Here is a 16,711-nt window from a genome sequence, read left to right as displayed (position 1 = left end):
ATTTTTCCTGGGGTTTGAAATGTCTAATACATTTAAGGTGAGAGGAGATGTGAGCGGCAAGTTTGCTTCTTTCCACTGACTAATGAGTAGCTGGAGCCTCTGCCTGGGAGAGGGGGGGAGGTGTCGCCAATCCTGACACGTGATCCCGTTTGCCCCTCCCATTTAACCGCAGATGGGCTGCATCTGCGCGTCTGTTTCCGAGGCCCCGCCTCCCGATGATGTAACAATCTCTCCGCGCATGTTCACAGTCTCCGGGTGGACGGTGTTATCCTCTCCGCTCAGAGCTGAAGTGGGTCGGCTGTGTGTTCGGGAAAGACTTTCGTCTCTTCCGTCGGGATCACTGTCTGCGGGCCGAAGATATCACTTTCCCATCGGTGAGTACTGAGACCGATCCCGAGCGGGGAGATCCGATGTTGGCCGTGAGCCCCGAACTGAGGGCCAGGAATTCATTTGTTTCCCAACTATCTGGGCTCGTCAGAAATGTGTCGACTTCACTTAATCTGCATTGAACGATCCAAACCAGGAGCCCAGGCTGTCTGTTTCCTCAGAATTGAAATGGAAGTCCGGCCGACAGATCACGTGAGGCTATGTGCAGCATAGTCGCCCCGCCCTCCGCGTCGTGACGCCAGATCACGTGGTGTGATTTTGGCCACTGAGTTCCATTAACTTCCCCGAACTCGTCTCGCTTCCTGAAGCTCCTCGCATTTGTCCTGGAGCTTTATGGCTGTTGTGTCTTCTCCCGGACTGGGGTGGGTGAGAAAGGAGAACGTCCCAGGTTGTGGGGATCTTTATTTCACTGCCTGCTTTACCGAGGGACTGGGAAGTCCAGGGGGAGAATGGTTCGAGCCTCAGCTCCACGCAGCAGAGCAGAGCCACACGTTACTCCTGCAAGCCCAGCGACGGCGGTCGGTCCAGTATAGACAAGACAAGATCTGTAATACAAATTTCCTGAAATGGTCCTGTTTTAATCTGGAAATGGAATGATAGTATAACAGTAAAGGAAGCACAACTTGCTGGAACCAATTTGTCTTTTATCCCTGGAAATGTGGCCAATGCAGTTGTTGCTCATGAGGTTCACATGAATAATTTCAGGGATGATCGGCTTTATGTGTGAGGAGCACTTGATGGTTCTGGACCTGTGCTCGATGGAGTTCAGAGGGACAGTGTGGGTGGTGGAGGGGTGTATGGCTAAGTAAACCTACCGAATGCTGAAAAGCCTGGATACAGTGGGCATGGAGAGGATGTTTCCATTAGACAGGGAGTCTGTGATCTGACAGCACAGTCTCAGAATAAAGATGCTTCCCTTTAAAACTGAGATAAGAAATTTTTTTTGGCTTAAAGATGTCTGATATGTGGAATTTGTTGCCACAGAATTTGTTTGAGGCTGCCATTTGGGTCTATTTGTGACCGATTAATATACTGATGATTGCTGAGTAGCTTCAGGGTTAAAGGAGGAAGGCAGGAATATGCTGTTGGAATAAAAATCAGCCCTGGTTGAGTGGTGGGCAGACCAGATGGATCGAATCACCTAATTCTGTTCCTGTGTCGTATGTCTTACCGTGACTGGATGATGGATCCTTCTTATTCCATATCGTCTGTGTCATGTGAGGGACAATAAAAGATTGTTCACTGAGATCGTTATATTTTCCTTCAATGTTTAAATTTCAGTGAGTTTTGTTCCTAGTAACATTAAGCAGATATGTTTGGTCCTCCTTTTCATTGTTAACGTGCTTCATTATCTTTCATGTTAAAGTTAGACCTGCAGTGAGAGATTTATTGGAAGAAAAACCACGACTGAAGACAAGGGAACAGCAACAAGTGAACCAGCCCGAGAACTGAGAGCATAAACTGGAGAGGACCCATCTGACTCAGGGTTTCCATTGATTCAGTCAGGAGAAAGTCTGGTGAGTCTCATTTACTCAAACACTGGTCCTTTAGACATTACATACCTGTGCAAAGGAAGGTACAAAATAGTTGGGAGTGAGACAGAATGTGCCCAGATGAACCAGTTATGCCAGTACCAGTCAGACCCAGTTGTGAAGAAGCCCCCCCCCCCCCCACCTCCAATATTCCCTTTAAACTTTTTGCCCTTCACCCTTAACCCATGTCCTCTGGGTTTTCTTCTCCCCTAGCCTCAGTGGAAAAAGCCTGCTTGCATTCACTCTATCTATACCCATCCTAATTTTATACACCTCTATCAAATCACCCCTCATTCTCCTACGCTCCAGGGAATAAAGTCCTAACCTATTCAACCTTTCTCTGTAACTCAGTTTCTCAAGTCCCAGCAACATCCTTGTCTCTGCACTCTTTCAACCTTATTAATATTCTTCCTGTAATTCGGTGACCAAAACTGCACACAATACTCCAAATTCCCCCTCACTAATGCAATATACAACCTCACCATTACATTCCAACTCATATACTCAGAACTTTGATTTATAAAGGCCAAAGTACCAAAAGCTCTCTTTACTACCCTATCTACATGTGATGCTACTTTTAGGGAATTTTGTATCAGTATTCCTAGATCCCTCTGTTCTAGTGCACCCCTCAGTGCCCTACCATTTTCACTGTATGTTCTACCTTGGTTTGATCTTCCGAAGTGCAATACCTCTGTATTAAACTCCATCTGCCATTTTTCCAGCTGGTTCAGATCCCTCTGCAAGCTTTGAAAACCTTCCTCACTGTGCACTACACCTCCAATTTTTGTATCATCAACAAATTTGCTGATCCAATTTACCAGATTATTATCCAGATCATTGATATAGATGACAAATAACATTGGACCCAGCACTGATCCCTGTGGCACACCACCAGTCACAGTCCTCCACTCAAAGTAGCAATCCTCCACTACCACTCTCTGACTTCTCCCTTTCTCAGTTCCCATTCAAATTTACTACCTCACCATGTATACCTAGTGAATGAATCTTCGTAACTAACCTCCCATGCGGGACCTTGTCAAAGGCCTTACTGAAGTCCATGTGAACATCCACTGCCTTGCCTTCATCCACTTTCCTTGTAACCGCCTCGAAAATCTCTAATATATTTGTTAAACATGACCTACCATGCACAAAGCCGTGTTGACTCTCCCTAATATGTCCCTGTCTATCTAAATAATTGTCGATCCTATCTCTTAGTACTCCTTCCAATAATTTACCCATGACCGACATCAAACTTACCAGCCTATAATTTCCCAGATTACTTTTAGAGCCTGCTTTAAACAACAGAACAACATGAGCTATCCTCCAAATCTCTGGCACCTAACCCTTAGATAATGATATTTAAATATATCTGCCAGGGCCCCTGCAATTTCAACACTAGTCTCCTTCAGGGTCCCAAGGAATAACCTGTCAGGTCCTGGAGATTTATCTACTCGCCTCAAGGTAGCAAGCACCTCCTCCTCATCTATCTGTATAGGTTCCATGACCTCAATACTTGTTTGCCTTATTTCCATTGACTCCATGCCAGTTTCCTTAGTAAATTCAGACACACAACAAAAAAATATTTAACATCTCCCCAATTTCTTTTGGTTCCATACATAGCCGACCACTCTGATCTTCAAGAGGACCAATTTTATCCCTTAACTATCCTTTTGCTATTAATATACCTGTGGAAGCTCTTACTGTCCTTCACCTTGACTGCCAACGCCACCTCATGTCTTCTTTCAGCCCTCCTGATTTCTTCCGTAAGTATTTTTTTGCACTTCCTATACTACTCAAGTACCTTGTTTGCTCCCTGTTTCTTACACATGTCATGCATCTCTCTCTTCTTTATCAGAGTTCCAATATCCATCGAGAACCAAGGTTCCTTATTCTTATTCACTTTGCATTTAGTCCTGAGACTTTGTTCCCAGGGTGTCCTCATGGGCCGTCCAGAAATGATTTCAGCTGGTGACAACCCTGTTTTCCCCTGTGGGGTAACCCTCATGTGGATTCGGGCTAATGGTCGGACCTTCAACCAAGTGAGTCCAGTCTCCACTGTTAGTCTGGCCAGTTTACTCTTCAGAGTGCCATTGGCTCTTTCCACTCTGCCAGCGGCCCGTGGGTGGTGTACACAGTGGAATTGTTGCTTGATAGCTAGTTTGTTACATACCCATTTGTTTACTTTCACCACAAAGTGTGGGCCATTGTCAGAGCTCAGCATCTCTGGCAGGCCGTAGTGGGAATTATTTCCCGTAGTCATGTACGTGAATATGTGTGTTCCGTGTCATCGAACCCAGACAGAGTGATTGTAGCATCTGATAGCTGGAATCCCTTTTCCAATACTATTTCCTGATTGAGAGTGGTTGTGATTGCCCCCACATCAGCCATAAACAGAAATGAAATTCCAGCAACTTGCAATATTACATTGGGCTCTTCCTCAGGGGTGGAACTCACAGTAGGAGGCATCCTTGCTTGTCAATTTCTAAACGGGTTGTTGTCCCCACCTGTCCATTGGTAGGTTTTTGTTCCCATTTCTGATCCCCAGATGTCGCCCACTCACATCCTCCTTTCCACTGAACATAGTCACCTTTAATATCAGTTCCCTTCAGGGTTGATCAGGATTCGAAAGTCGGGTCAGAATGATATGTCAAAGCTCATCACATTCGATTTCGGTCATTGTCAGGCCAATCCATATTATTTGTTTTAATCATGTTGGCTAACTCAGTTGGTAAGCATTGGAGCAGTAGGGCATTGAACGGGGGGGGGGGGGGGGGGACAGATTCCAATCATTAAATGTTTGGTCTCCTGTGCAGGTGCCGTAGCAGGCCACAAATCACTCCCAATAGTCTGGTCCTGATGCCCCAGGCTTAGGTTTGCATTCAAGTACTTTAGTGATGTTTACAGGTTGTTGGAGAGCCCTTTCCAAGGCTTGAATGATCTGGTCTGTCTGTTCATTCTCATTATGTTTTCCCACCTGTAACTCCTGATAGCTTTGGTATCTCAAATCTGCCTTCCATTTTCACCCCTCGTCATGCAACAGAGACCAAATAAATCTTGTGGAGTCGCAGTAAACATTTTTGTACTGCGGACGCACTGAGCAAACTGTGCTGGGTTTTCTCTTCTGTCTGGGGCCTGATTCATGATCATTATCATTTCTTGAGGCTTCCAGGATGCATACACAGGAATCACTGAGGGCTCTCCCTCCTCCTGCTCGTGGATTGGGCAGCATTCGGGTGGGTAATTGTCTTTGTGGAGCCATTAACTCTGTGGTTTTATTGGATTCTTCCCTCCCTGTCTCGAAATAATCCTCAGTATTCCCATTCGGGATCTGAGAGTAAAGAGAACCTCCCTTCCCTGTTTCCCGAGCAGTCACCATTGGGGTTTTGGGGCAATGGGTGCACTTGGCCCCTGGCAAGGTAGGAGAGGTACGGGTGGTGCCCACTCCTCATCATGGTCACTGTCCTCAAACAGGGTTGGTATGACAGACATGGGTTTGGGATCCCTTGTTTCCCTATCAGTATGTAATGAAACCCAATTTCCTTTGGGATCAATAAAGTATATCTGTCTGTCTGTCTGATGTTCCTGCCCTTCTCTCCTATCTAGGCTGGCCTTGGTTTGCTTACTTTGTTTTTCCTGCTCTCGTTTTCGGCATCCATGCACCCATTCACACTTCACTTTTAGCATCACCCAACCTTTGCAGGTCATACCTCTATCCCATTGTCACATGCATTCTTACTCCAACTTGCTAATAACATACCGTTCCACTGCACATCTGCTTTTCCTTCCATTCCCTTTACCACAATTTCCACTTCATTCCACAGTTCATTTTCCCTATCAAATTTACTGCTTGTTCTCATGAGGTAATATCCCAGGTTCCCCCCCAGTGGCCACATATTGTTCCCCAATTTCTTATTCAGCGCTGCACTCAACATTTGAAAATCGTTTTCCTTGTCTGGAAAACTCTAAATCGACTGCAATTGACCCATGTTCTCTTTGTCATTTACTCGGCACAAAGCCTCCTGCTCAATTATCAATCAGGTAACTTTACCCGGCTGGCACATCCTGCGCAATTGATTAATTTACATGGCAGATCTGCCTCCTGCCACGAGGGACTGTACCTGCGAAGGAACTAACGGACAGCGACAAAAATTAAAATAACTATTGGGCACCCGGTCAGTCTCTGCAGTCCCCAGAGTGGTCCAGCCAGTTGCTCAGCCCGTCTGCTTGGCACTCCCTGTATTGGGGTCCAGTTCATGATGACAAATGTTAAAAGTTGAATCCAAATAATACACAGAAGCCCAGTTTCCTATCATCACCACAGTTTATTGTGCATTCTCCTGCAGGAGTTTGAGACCCAGTTGTCAAAGGGAAGGCATGCAAGCACTGCCACTATCTTAACAAGTGGACTGACTTGTTATTGACTCAGGTTACAGCTGTATACTTGTACATAGCAAGCCCATACATTACTTTTGCAAGATGTTATTTGAACTGGTACACCCAACAAGTCTGTTGGTGCAAAACGTAATTATTAGAATTGAGAGTTTGCTAAATCAAGGTTTTAGTTACAGGTGGATGTACTGTCCAGTCCTTGTCAGTTATTCCCTTTGCAAGGCCCTGGCTTAATTTCAAACAGACGTTCATTCCTGTCCTATCAGTGAGTCCTCCTCCATTTACTCAAACAAGAGAACAATCGTTATCAGCTAAGGTATAATGTATAATGTTATCAGCTAATGAGAGTACAATGTATAATGTTATCAGTTCTCAGTGTGTCTCTCTGCAAGCTGCAGAGAACTGGTATTGAGCCTGTCTTAGCTAAATGCTGAAGACTGAGTTCACTTCAGTTCAAAATTCCTATTCAGTACCAATTATTCTTTTAGTCAGAGATTACATAGGTTCAAAATGATTTTTTTTTAATATATCCTCAATTCCTCTGGTGGGTTCAGGGGAAATATTTATGTCCAATATAGAAACTGGTGTTACCTGTGTGTGTTGTGGCAATGCAAAAGTTGCTGGAGAATTTGCAAGTGGGAAGAAGTGGAGTGATATTTGCAAATCTGACTTTTTAAAGCATAGTTTAGTAAGCAAACCACATATGGACAATGTGCAAAAGCTTTGGTGAGAAAATCCTTCATTACCTGTTACAGGTTTGCTACATAGGTTGTGTGAATGTGCAGATGAACTCAATCACGTATAATGTGGTATGTCCTTATTTATGTTAAGACCCTTTTTTAGGTGTATAAGATGATGAGGGGGCATTGATTGTGTGCATAGCCAGAGGATATTTTCCCAGAGCTGAAATGGCTAACACAAGGGAGCAGAGTTTTAAGATGCTTGGAAATCGATGCTGAGGGGATGTCAGGGTAAGTTTTTTTTACACAGAGAGTGGTGGGTGCATGGAATGCGCTGCTGGCTTTTTGTGTGTGAGTATTTCAGTTGCAGTGGGGCCAGGCACCCATGCAGCTCAGTAAACAGGGAAAAATATCAATGGAGAGAGTCAAACTGAGTCAGGTCACAGATTGGAGATGGCAGAAATGCCCCATTCTTAGTGACACAGGAAGAACATCTGAGAGTTTAGTGGTCATTCCAGATACCAGCTCTCTGCCCAGTTAGAAGATGATTTCTCTCTCCAACTCCGGTTGAACTTCACTGTAAGAGTGTGTTGCCAGATCACACCGTGACAACTCAAATGATCTCATCTGAAATGTTGTCCTACACCCATTGATGGATTTTGTATATCTTCTTACAGGTTAAAAATGACAAAGAATTAATCTATGGGAATCTCGAACACCACACACCAGTTTTGCTGTCTCTATCCAGATATTTAAGAAGTGGAACAAAGGATTTCCTCGATCATCCTTCCTGCTCAGACTGTGGGGAGGGATTCACTCAATCATCTGACTGACTGGCACGCCTGACATTTTAAACAAGGGAGGAAACCCATTCATCTGAAGGGACATCACCAAGTTGACACTGTGACGAGGCCATTCACCTACTCTGTGAGTGAGAAGGGATTCAGTCGGTCTTCCCACCTGTGGACACACCAGTATATCACACCGGGCAGAGGCTGGTCATCTGCTGTATTTGTGGGGAAGGATTCACTCGGTCATCTGACCTCATGGCTCACCAGCGAGTTCACACTGGGGAGAAGCCGTTCACCTGCTCAGAATGTGGGAAGGGATTCACTCGGTCATCCGACCTACTGGGACATAAGTTTGTTCACACTGGGGAGAGGCCGTTCCTCTGCTCATCCTGTGGGAAGGGATTCATTTCATCATCCAACCTGAAGGTACATGAGCGAGTTCACACTGGTGAGAAGCCATACACCTGCTCAGACTGTGGGAAGAGATTCACTTGCTCATCGGAACTGAAGGTACATCAGCGAATTCACACTGGGGAGCGGCCGTTCACCTGCTCAGACTGTGGGAAGGGCTTCACTCAGTCATATCAGCTGAAGGTACATCAGAGAGTTCACACTGGAGAGAGGCCATTCACCTGCTCAGACTGTGGGAAGGGCTTCACTCGGTCAATCGACCTCCTGGGACACAAGTTGGTTCACACTCAGGAGAGGCCGTTCATCTGTACAGACTGTGGGAAGGGATTCACTGCGTCATCTCAACTACAGAGACACCAGCGAGTTCACACCGGGGAGAGGCCATTCACCTGCTCAGAATGTGGGAAGGGATTCAGTCGATCATGTCAACTACAGACACACCGGCAAGTTCACACTGGCGAGAGGCCGTTCATCTGCTCGGAATGTTCAAAGGGATTCACTCAGGCATCTCACCTACTGAGACACCAGCGAGTTCACACTGGAGAGAGGCCATTCACCTGCTCAGACTGTGGGAAGGGATTCATTTGCTCATCCCAACTGAAGGGACATCAGCGAGTTCACACTGGAGAGAACCCATTCACCTGCTCAGACTGTGGGAATGGATTCTCTTGCTTTTCCCAAATGAAGGTACATCAGCGAGTTCACACTGGAGAGAGGCCGTTCACCTGCTCAGACTGTGGAAAGGGATTCACTCGGTCATCCCATCTGAAGGAACATCAGCGAATTCACATTCGGGACAGGCCATTCACCTGCTCAGACTGTGGGAAGGGATTCACTCAGTCACACGAATTACTGGTACACAAGTCAGTTCATACTGGGGAGTGGCCATTCACCTGCTCAGACTGTGGGAAGGGATTCACTCTGTCACACGCACTACTGGTACACCAGTCAGTTCACACTGGGGAGAGGCCGTTCAACTGCTCAGTCTGTGGGAAGGGATTCACTTGCTCATCCCAAATGAAGGTACATCAGCGAGTTCACACTGGAGAGAGGCCGTTCATCTGCTCAGACTGTGGGAAAGGATGCACTAGTTCATCCCAACTGAAGGTACATCAACGAATTCACACTGGGGAGAAACCGTTTACCTGCTCAGACTGTGGGAAGCGATTCACTTGTTCATCCCAACTGAAGGTACATCAGCGAATTCACACTGGGGAGAAGCCATTTACCTGCTCAGACTGTGGGAAGGGATTCACTAGTTCATCCCAACTGAAGGTACATCAGCGAATTCACACTGGGGAGAAGCCATTTACCTGCTCTGACTGTGGGAAGGGATTCACTTGTTCACCCCAACTGAAGGTACATCAGCGAATTCACACTGGGGAGAAGCCGTTTACCTGCTCAGACTGTGGGAAGCGATTCACTCAGTCATTTCAACTACAGAGACACCAGCGAGTTCATACTGATTAGAGGCTGATCAACTGATCAGACTTTGGGAAAAGTTTCTCTCGGCCAAATCAACCAAATTGTGCATCATTGAGTTCATACTAGGAAGAGGCAGTTCACCTGCTGTGAATGTGGAAAGGGATTCATTCACTTATCTATCCTTACCACACACTACCTGGTTCACAATGGGAAGAGGCAAATCAGCTGCTGTGAACGTGGAAATGGAGTCATTCATCTAACCTGATGTAAATCTCGCTTCGGCTAGCAGCTTAATATATGGGGGTGATAGCCACTCAGCCCGGTCAAACATAAGAAATCTCGTTTGGGTGGATGCTGTGTGGTGTGTCCCATGTTATAACTAAGTACCCTGAAATAACAAATGATACACAATATGTGATTTAATGATTGATCTTTATAATTCATTCTTTGACTATAGGGTTAGTAAAGAAATCAAAAGAAAAAAGGGCCCCCTCTCTCCGTTCACATCTTCTCATCTCTCCCCAGCAAAAAAACACAATAATCTCTCTTCCAGACTCACAAGAAAAAAAAAATTCTGCCATCGGAAAGCCTTGCACTCCAAAACCCTGTTATCACTAGTCATAACCTAAATATTGCTGCTACAGAGAAACCATTACATCAGCAGTGAAACCTTACAGCGTGTTACACTTGTGACAGACTAGCGGGTTCACACTGGGGAGAAAGTTTCAAAAAGCTTCATGCTGGATATTTGTCCATCACCATTGCTGAATGCTATTTTGAGAGTGACTGTAAGTGCTGAACTCTGCGATTATTGCTGCTGCTCACCACACCCAGTTCTGCACCCTGGTCACTGGGCATGGGAGGAGATTCTCCTGCTGCACATTCAACTTTACTGGGACAGGAGTTTAATATTCTGCATCTGAGACAAATAAATCTGTTCCATTTTAAACCCTGTCCTTGGTACTTACTGAATTTACATTACACCTATTGTACAGTAGAGAGTCACCACAGGCTGGCTGAACCCTGCCAGTGATTCTGTTCCAGGACAGTCCTCTTAAATCTTCCCCTGTTGTTCACCTCTTCCTCTGTCTGTAGTGATGGGTTCCAAACAGTCACCAATCTGTTTGTGAAGAGGTTTCCCTTGAATTCTCTGCAGACTGAAGAAGTTAAGCTGACTGCAGTTCTGTCTGAGATGTTCTTTACCCCTGAAATCTCTGGACTGAGGAAGAATTAATTTTGGAGTTACCCTCCTTACTCATGGCTCATTACCACATTATTGGTCATTTTCTCTGCTTCTAAAGGGTTGTTAGAAAACACCACTGTCTTCCAAAGACTGAAAGCAGAATGGTAAGCAGGACGTTCAATGGAGCAGGATCAGAAACCAGAGACAAATCTGCACAGGGCAGAGTTTGGGGCTCTGGAAGATGGTTGGGGTAAGAACATATGATGAGGAGAAGGGAATCAGCAGTGGGGTATGGCAACAAATGACAGAGTAGCAACATTTGGAAGCAGATTGATGGAGAAAATCTTTTGGTGGTTTGACTGATAACAAACTATACCCGTGTGACATCTATGTGTTTGGAATGGTTTCAATTATTGAGGGTGTTGTTCCTGCTTGTTTATCCTGTAATATTATGTCTGGATAGTTATTATAGATTGTCCTATCTGTAACAATGTATTGATTATCATATCATTTGTAAGATTTTGACTCTGAAACTGGATCAGGCTTGAACTTACAGGCTTGTCTGAAGTGATGGAGGGCAATCATGAGTCAGTATTTTAAAGCAAGAATTTGCTGAATGATATTTTATCTTTATAAGTAATCAGTTTGAGTTAAATTCCTGCTGGATCCTGGAATGTGTTGGATTGTGTCTGGTTTCTCTTGGCATTTCCAGCACTTACTGCTTTCAATACAAACAATATTGTATGTATTTTTGATTTTATTTTCCCCTTTTGTTAACCAGCTTGTCTTGTATTCCTGCAAGGAACCCCTCTGTTTCTGGTAAGTGGAGTCCAACTGTCAGTCAGGTGCTCGATGCTTCCTTGTCAACATCTCATCTGCTGAGATTGTTGCGATGCCATACTCATACCACCTGCTAATGATTTCTTCCAGAGTGATGATTTATTTTTCTGAGTTGGCCTCTCAGTTAATTTTTCTGATCTGTATTCCGTATCACAACTGTATATACACACATGGAGTGCTGAATCCAGTTCATTTTTCTTGAAAATATAGAAGTTTTATCTGACTGTTGTGTGATCTTTCCTCGTGTGTTATTCCTGTTCCTCCTTCTGTCCAGGGTCGTGTTAATCTAAGTGAGTTTCAGTGTAAATACTCTTTTCTAAAGCTTTCTAAAGTTCTTATTTACCTTTGTAAGTTGTACTGATTGAAATGGGACAAATATATTTTTCTTATTAATAAGTCAATGCCGGTATTGAAGAAAGTGTTTATTGCCTTTGTTGTATTTGTTAACTAGTGAGCTCTGTTTGACAAGACTTCTTAAGGTGTGAACTACATTTTTTCAAATGTTTTCCCTATTTTGCACTACTTTCTATTTCTTTGCTTGTTGATATTCCAGATATGTGGGTATCAAGAGTCCTGGTGAAGGGTCTTGGCCTGAAATGTTGATTCCCATCCATAGATGCTGCCTGACATGCTGAGCTCCTCCAGCACTTTGTGTGTAGTTCTGTAGATTTCTAGCATCTGCAGGTCCTCTTGTTTCTCAGATACTTATATATTTATTGAAAGAACAAGACAAGAACAAGCTGGTAGTGGGGTTGTGTGGCTCTGTTGGTAAAATATTAGATACAATCATTAGAAAGTGGTGGCAAAGGGTTGGAAGTTGTAGAATTAAAGAGCAGCAAATGTAAAAAAAAAATCCCTAATGGGAATTGTACAGAGACCTTCAAACAGTAGTAAGAATGAGGTCCTGAAATTACAATGGGAGATAGAAAATGCGTGCCAAAGGGCAATGTTACAATTGTCATAGGGGATTGTCATGCAGGTGATTAGGAAAATCGGGATGGTGTTGGTTTGAAGAGGAGGAAATCCTAGAATGCCTACAAGATGCTTTTTAGAGCAGCTCGTGGTTGAGCCCAGTTGGGGATCAGCTATTCAGGATTGGGTGTTGTAATGAACCAGAATTAATTAGGTCACTGAATTTCAAAGAACTTTCAGGGGTAAATGATCTTAATGTGATCAAATTCACCCCAACATTAGAGAAGGAGAAGTTAAAGTCAAATGTGGAATAAAAAGAATTAGAGAGGCATGAGAGAAAAATTGGTCAAAATTGATTTAAAAAGAACACGGGTAGGGAGAAAACAGTGCAGCAATGGCTGGAATTTTTGGAAGTAATTTGGAAGGCATAGGATATACATATGCAAAAGTTTGGGCACCCCGGTCAAAATTTCTGTTACTGTAAAATAGCTAAGCGAGTAAAAGATGACCTGATTAGAAAAGGCATAAAGTTAAAGATGACACATTTCTTTAATATTTTAAGCAAGATTACATTTTATTTCCATCTTGTGGTGAACTACATGTACCTGTCTGGACATGCCCCCCCCCCCCCCCCACTGATTGTTCCTGTGGCTCCTCCCACAGACCCCGGTATAAGGGATTGAGGCCTGAGCCCTGGCCTCAGTCTCCAGGATGTAACATGGTGGTTAATTGCTTCTTGTTCTTTCTTCCAGTCAATAAAAGCCGATATCTCGCCTCACGTCTCAGAGTTATTGATGGTGCATCACATCTTTTACAGTTTCAAAATAGCAAAAAAAGATAAGGGCCAGAAGCAGAAGTTTGGGCACCCTGCATGGTCAGTGCTTAGTAACACCCCCTTTGGCAAGTATCTCAGCTTGTAAATGCTTTCTGTACCCGTCAAGAGTCTTTCAATTCTTGTTTGGGTAAATTTCTGGGTTCAGACATTAGTAGCAATGTACTAAATGCGGAAATTACAAATCACAATATTATTAGAATCACAGAGCCAAGCGGCAGTGAAACTTCTAGTCCATGCCGACCCGTTTTTGTTGTTACTGCCTGGTTCCAGCTACCTGCACCAGAGCCTCCATACACCTCCCATCCACGTCCTCACCCAAATTCCTCTTGAGTGTCTCAATAAAACCCACATCCTCCACTTCCACTGGCAGCTCATTCCACACTCTCACCAACCTCTGAGTGAAGAATTCCCCTTCAGATTCCCCGAAAATAATTCACTTTCACCCTGAACGTATGTCCAATGTCAGGGTGAGAGAGGGGAAGGGGCAGAGAGGGAAGACAGTAAGGGGAGGGGTGGTCGAGTGCAGAGAGGGAAACAGAGCAGAGAGTTTATACTTAATATCTTTCAGAAAAAGTAATTGTTTGAACTGGCTGCAAAACTGCGATCCATACCCTGTACATTCTCAACCAAATTATTGATCCAGATGACAAGTAGCAATGGTTGATGTTCAAAGTAAATGTTATTATCAGAGTACATATATGTCACCACATGCAACCCTGAGACTGTTTTTCCTACAGGAACACTTAGCAAATCTACAGAATAGTAACAGGATCAGTGAAAGATCAACTAGAGCATAGAATTCAACTGTGTAAATATCATTAAATATGAATGAATAATGAGATCAATGGGGTGTAACCCTGGGTAACCTCACTAAGCCCAGGCCTCGAGTCCAATAAACAGCCTCCCACCATCACTCTCTGCTTCCTACCATCAAGACAACTGTGCATCCAGTGAGCCAGCTCTCCCTGGATCCCGTGTGATCTGACTTTCCACAGCAACTTACCATGTGAACCTTATCAAAGGCCTCACTGATGCCCATATTGGCCACTATCCTATCGCAGAGGTGTCTCAGATCAGAGGGCATAGATTTAAGCAGAGGATGAAGAGGTTTAGAGGGATCTGAGGAGGAGATTTCTCACTCAGAGGATAGCTGAAATCTGGAACTCACTGCCCGAGGTGGTGGTGGAGGCAGGTCCCTTCACAACATTTACGAAGAGGATGAGCATTGAAACTGCTGAGATACAGTCGGCTGTGAACCAAGTGCGGATAAATGGGACCAGTGTAGACAGTGAGTGGATGGTCAGAACAGGTATGGCCGGCCAACGGCCTGTTTCCGTGCTGTGTGATCCACCACTCCGGACATGCTAAATTAATGATGGTGGCACCGCGAGGCATTGATTTCAAAACTCCACACCCCTCTCCAACCTGAATTGAACCAGACTGAACCCCTTTGTCACCACTGGGAGTATCTGTTTCTGTCAATCTAACATAGAGATTGTTTACTTCTGCTGAACAACTGGCAATTGATGAAGTTCCTGTGTCTTCTTCCATTAATGTTGCCGGCATACAGCAAAACTAACCCTCTCACTATGACAGAATCAGTGATTAAATCCGGCCCCAAACACTGTGATTTCATCCCTGCACATTGTAACTTGAACGATCTCACTGACGGTCTGATGGAGACACAAACCCTGCCCTCTGCACATGTGATCACATCTCCCCTGCTTCTGACATTTCAAATACCCTCAGAATGGTTTTCTGATTCAGTCTGAAGGTTATGGTACATTCAGCTCGTCGTCAGACCTGACAAACCATGTCTTCCCACAGCTGGTTCCACCTGTTTGTGTGTCCTCTTTCCTCCACCTCCAGGGAAGCTGCATCTCCACACAAACTCCTCACCTGAGACGACTGTCTGTACCTGTGACACAGGAAATCACATCACTGTCACTCTCCTGATACCGTGTCTGACCTGCTCACCTCCGGGTCTCCTCCCTCACCAAGCTCCTTCCTCAGTCACTATCTGTGAGATTATATAAAAACACAATTACTGTAAAACGATCTATCAGACAGCTCCTGTACCCCTCCACCCCGGACAATGGTTTGCTGATTAAAACTCTATCTCCTCAGCCCCTTCCCTATCCCCTTTCCCTTTGCAAACTCCAGCTATGCCAGCTGATCCGAATTTATATCATTTATATCTCACAGGAGGATGTAGAAACCCGTGTTGTTCTCTGATACAGAGGTCACTGACACCCCACCGCCATCCCAATCTGCACCAACAGCCCATGACGGTGACAGCTCTGCCAGACACTGGGGCTTTGTAACAAACACAATATTAGCAGCAAGATTAGACAGTAATTCATTTGCAGAGAGAATTGCTGCTTCCTAAAAGGACACGCGAGCGTCCGACACAACGGAGCAGATCCTCCCCTGTTTACAACTCTATTCGACCCAGGTCACGGAACGTCCGATCATCCCACTTTCTCACAACAGCAACCTCACCCCGCATCCCCCCTCGAATACGGTCCCCCAAAACGTCACTCCTCTCACCCCACACCCACAGTCCACCCATAACCTCTACCCACACACACAGAGACAGATACCTTTCACCCCATATCCCTCCTCGCCTGGGAACCACAACTAGCTGATCCCACAGCCCGGGCTCGGGCGCAAAGCTAAAACCGGGGCTGCGGGACCGGAGAGCCCGGAGTCTCCAGCCGTCCGGCAGAGCTCGTTCCCGGCACTTTTCATAGAAACATAGAAAACCTGCAGCACGATACAGGCTCTTCGGCCCACAAAGTTGTTCTTCCACGGCAGCCCCCGATTTCCACAAACCCGAGATCAGTACCATCTTCACGGAATCCTGAACAGAAGAACCGCCGGCGACAGCTACGGTCGGCACTGCGCCTGCGTTTAGCAGGAGGTTCTGGGCTGCACCAGCCGTGGCCAGATGTCCCTATCGGGGGACCAGTAGCCGGAGGCGGGAGGGACAACGGAGAGGTAAATCACAAACAAGACAAAGTCTACAGATGCTGGAAATTCAGAGCAACACGAACAAAATACTGGCGGAACTCAGCAGGGCTGGCAGCATCTATCGAAAAGAGTCAACAGTCGACGTTTCCAGTTGAACCCTCCTTCAGCACTGAGATGGGATGGGAGAAATATCTGAATAAAATCGGGGCGGGCGAGGAAATGTCCCGCTGGAAGGTGATAGGTGAAACCAGGTAGGTGGGAAAGCTCAAGAGCGGAAGAAAATAGAGTCTAATAGGAGAGGAGAGTGGAGAATAGGAGAAAGGGATGGAGCAGTGGATCCAGAGAGAAGTGAT

The 16,711-nt window shown here is 45.2% G+C and overlaps 1 long non-coding RNA gene across 1 annotated transcript; it reads left to right on the top strand.

Annotated features, from left to right (window-relative positions):
* Positions 1-210: 210 nt before the first annotated feature.
* Positions 211-7,987, top strand: LOC132388926 (uncharacterized). Its single transcript, XR_009510368.1, has 3 exons — positions 211-374; positions 1,754-1,904; positions 7,666-7,987. It is a non-coding gene; the product is annotated as an uncharacterized LOC132388926 (long non-coding RNA).
* Positions 7,988-16,711: the final 8,724 nt, after the last annotated feature.

The sequence above is a fragment of the Hypanus sabinus genome, unplaced genomic scaffold (assembly GCF_030144855.1).
Source record: "Hypanus sabinus isolate sHypSab1 unplaced genomic scaffold, sHypSab1.hap1 scaffold_435, whole genome shotgun sequence".
NCBI classification, from domain to species: domain Eukaryota; kingdom Metazoa; phylum Chordata; class Chondrichthyes; order Myliobatiformes; family Dasyatidae; genus Hypanus; species Hypanus sabinus.
The sequence above is the reverse complement of the archived record's forward strand: the minus strand, read 5'-3'. Positions and strand labels throughout refer to the sequence as shown.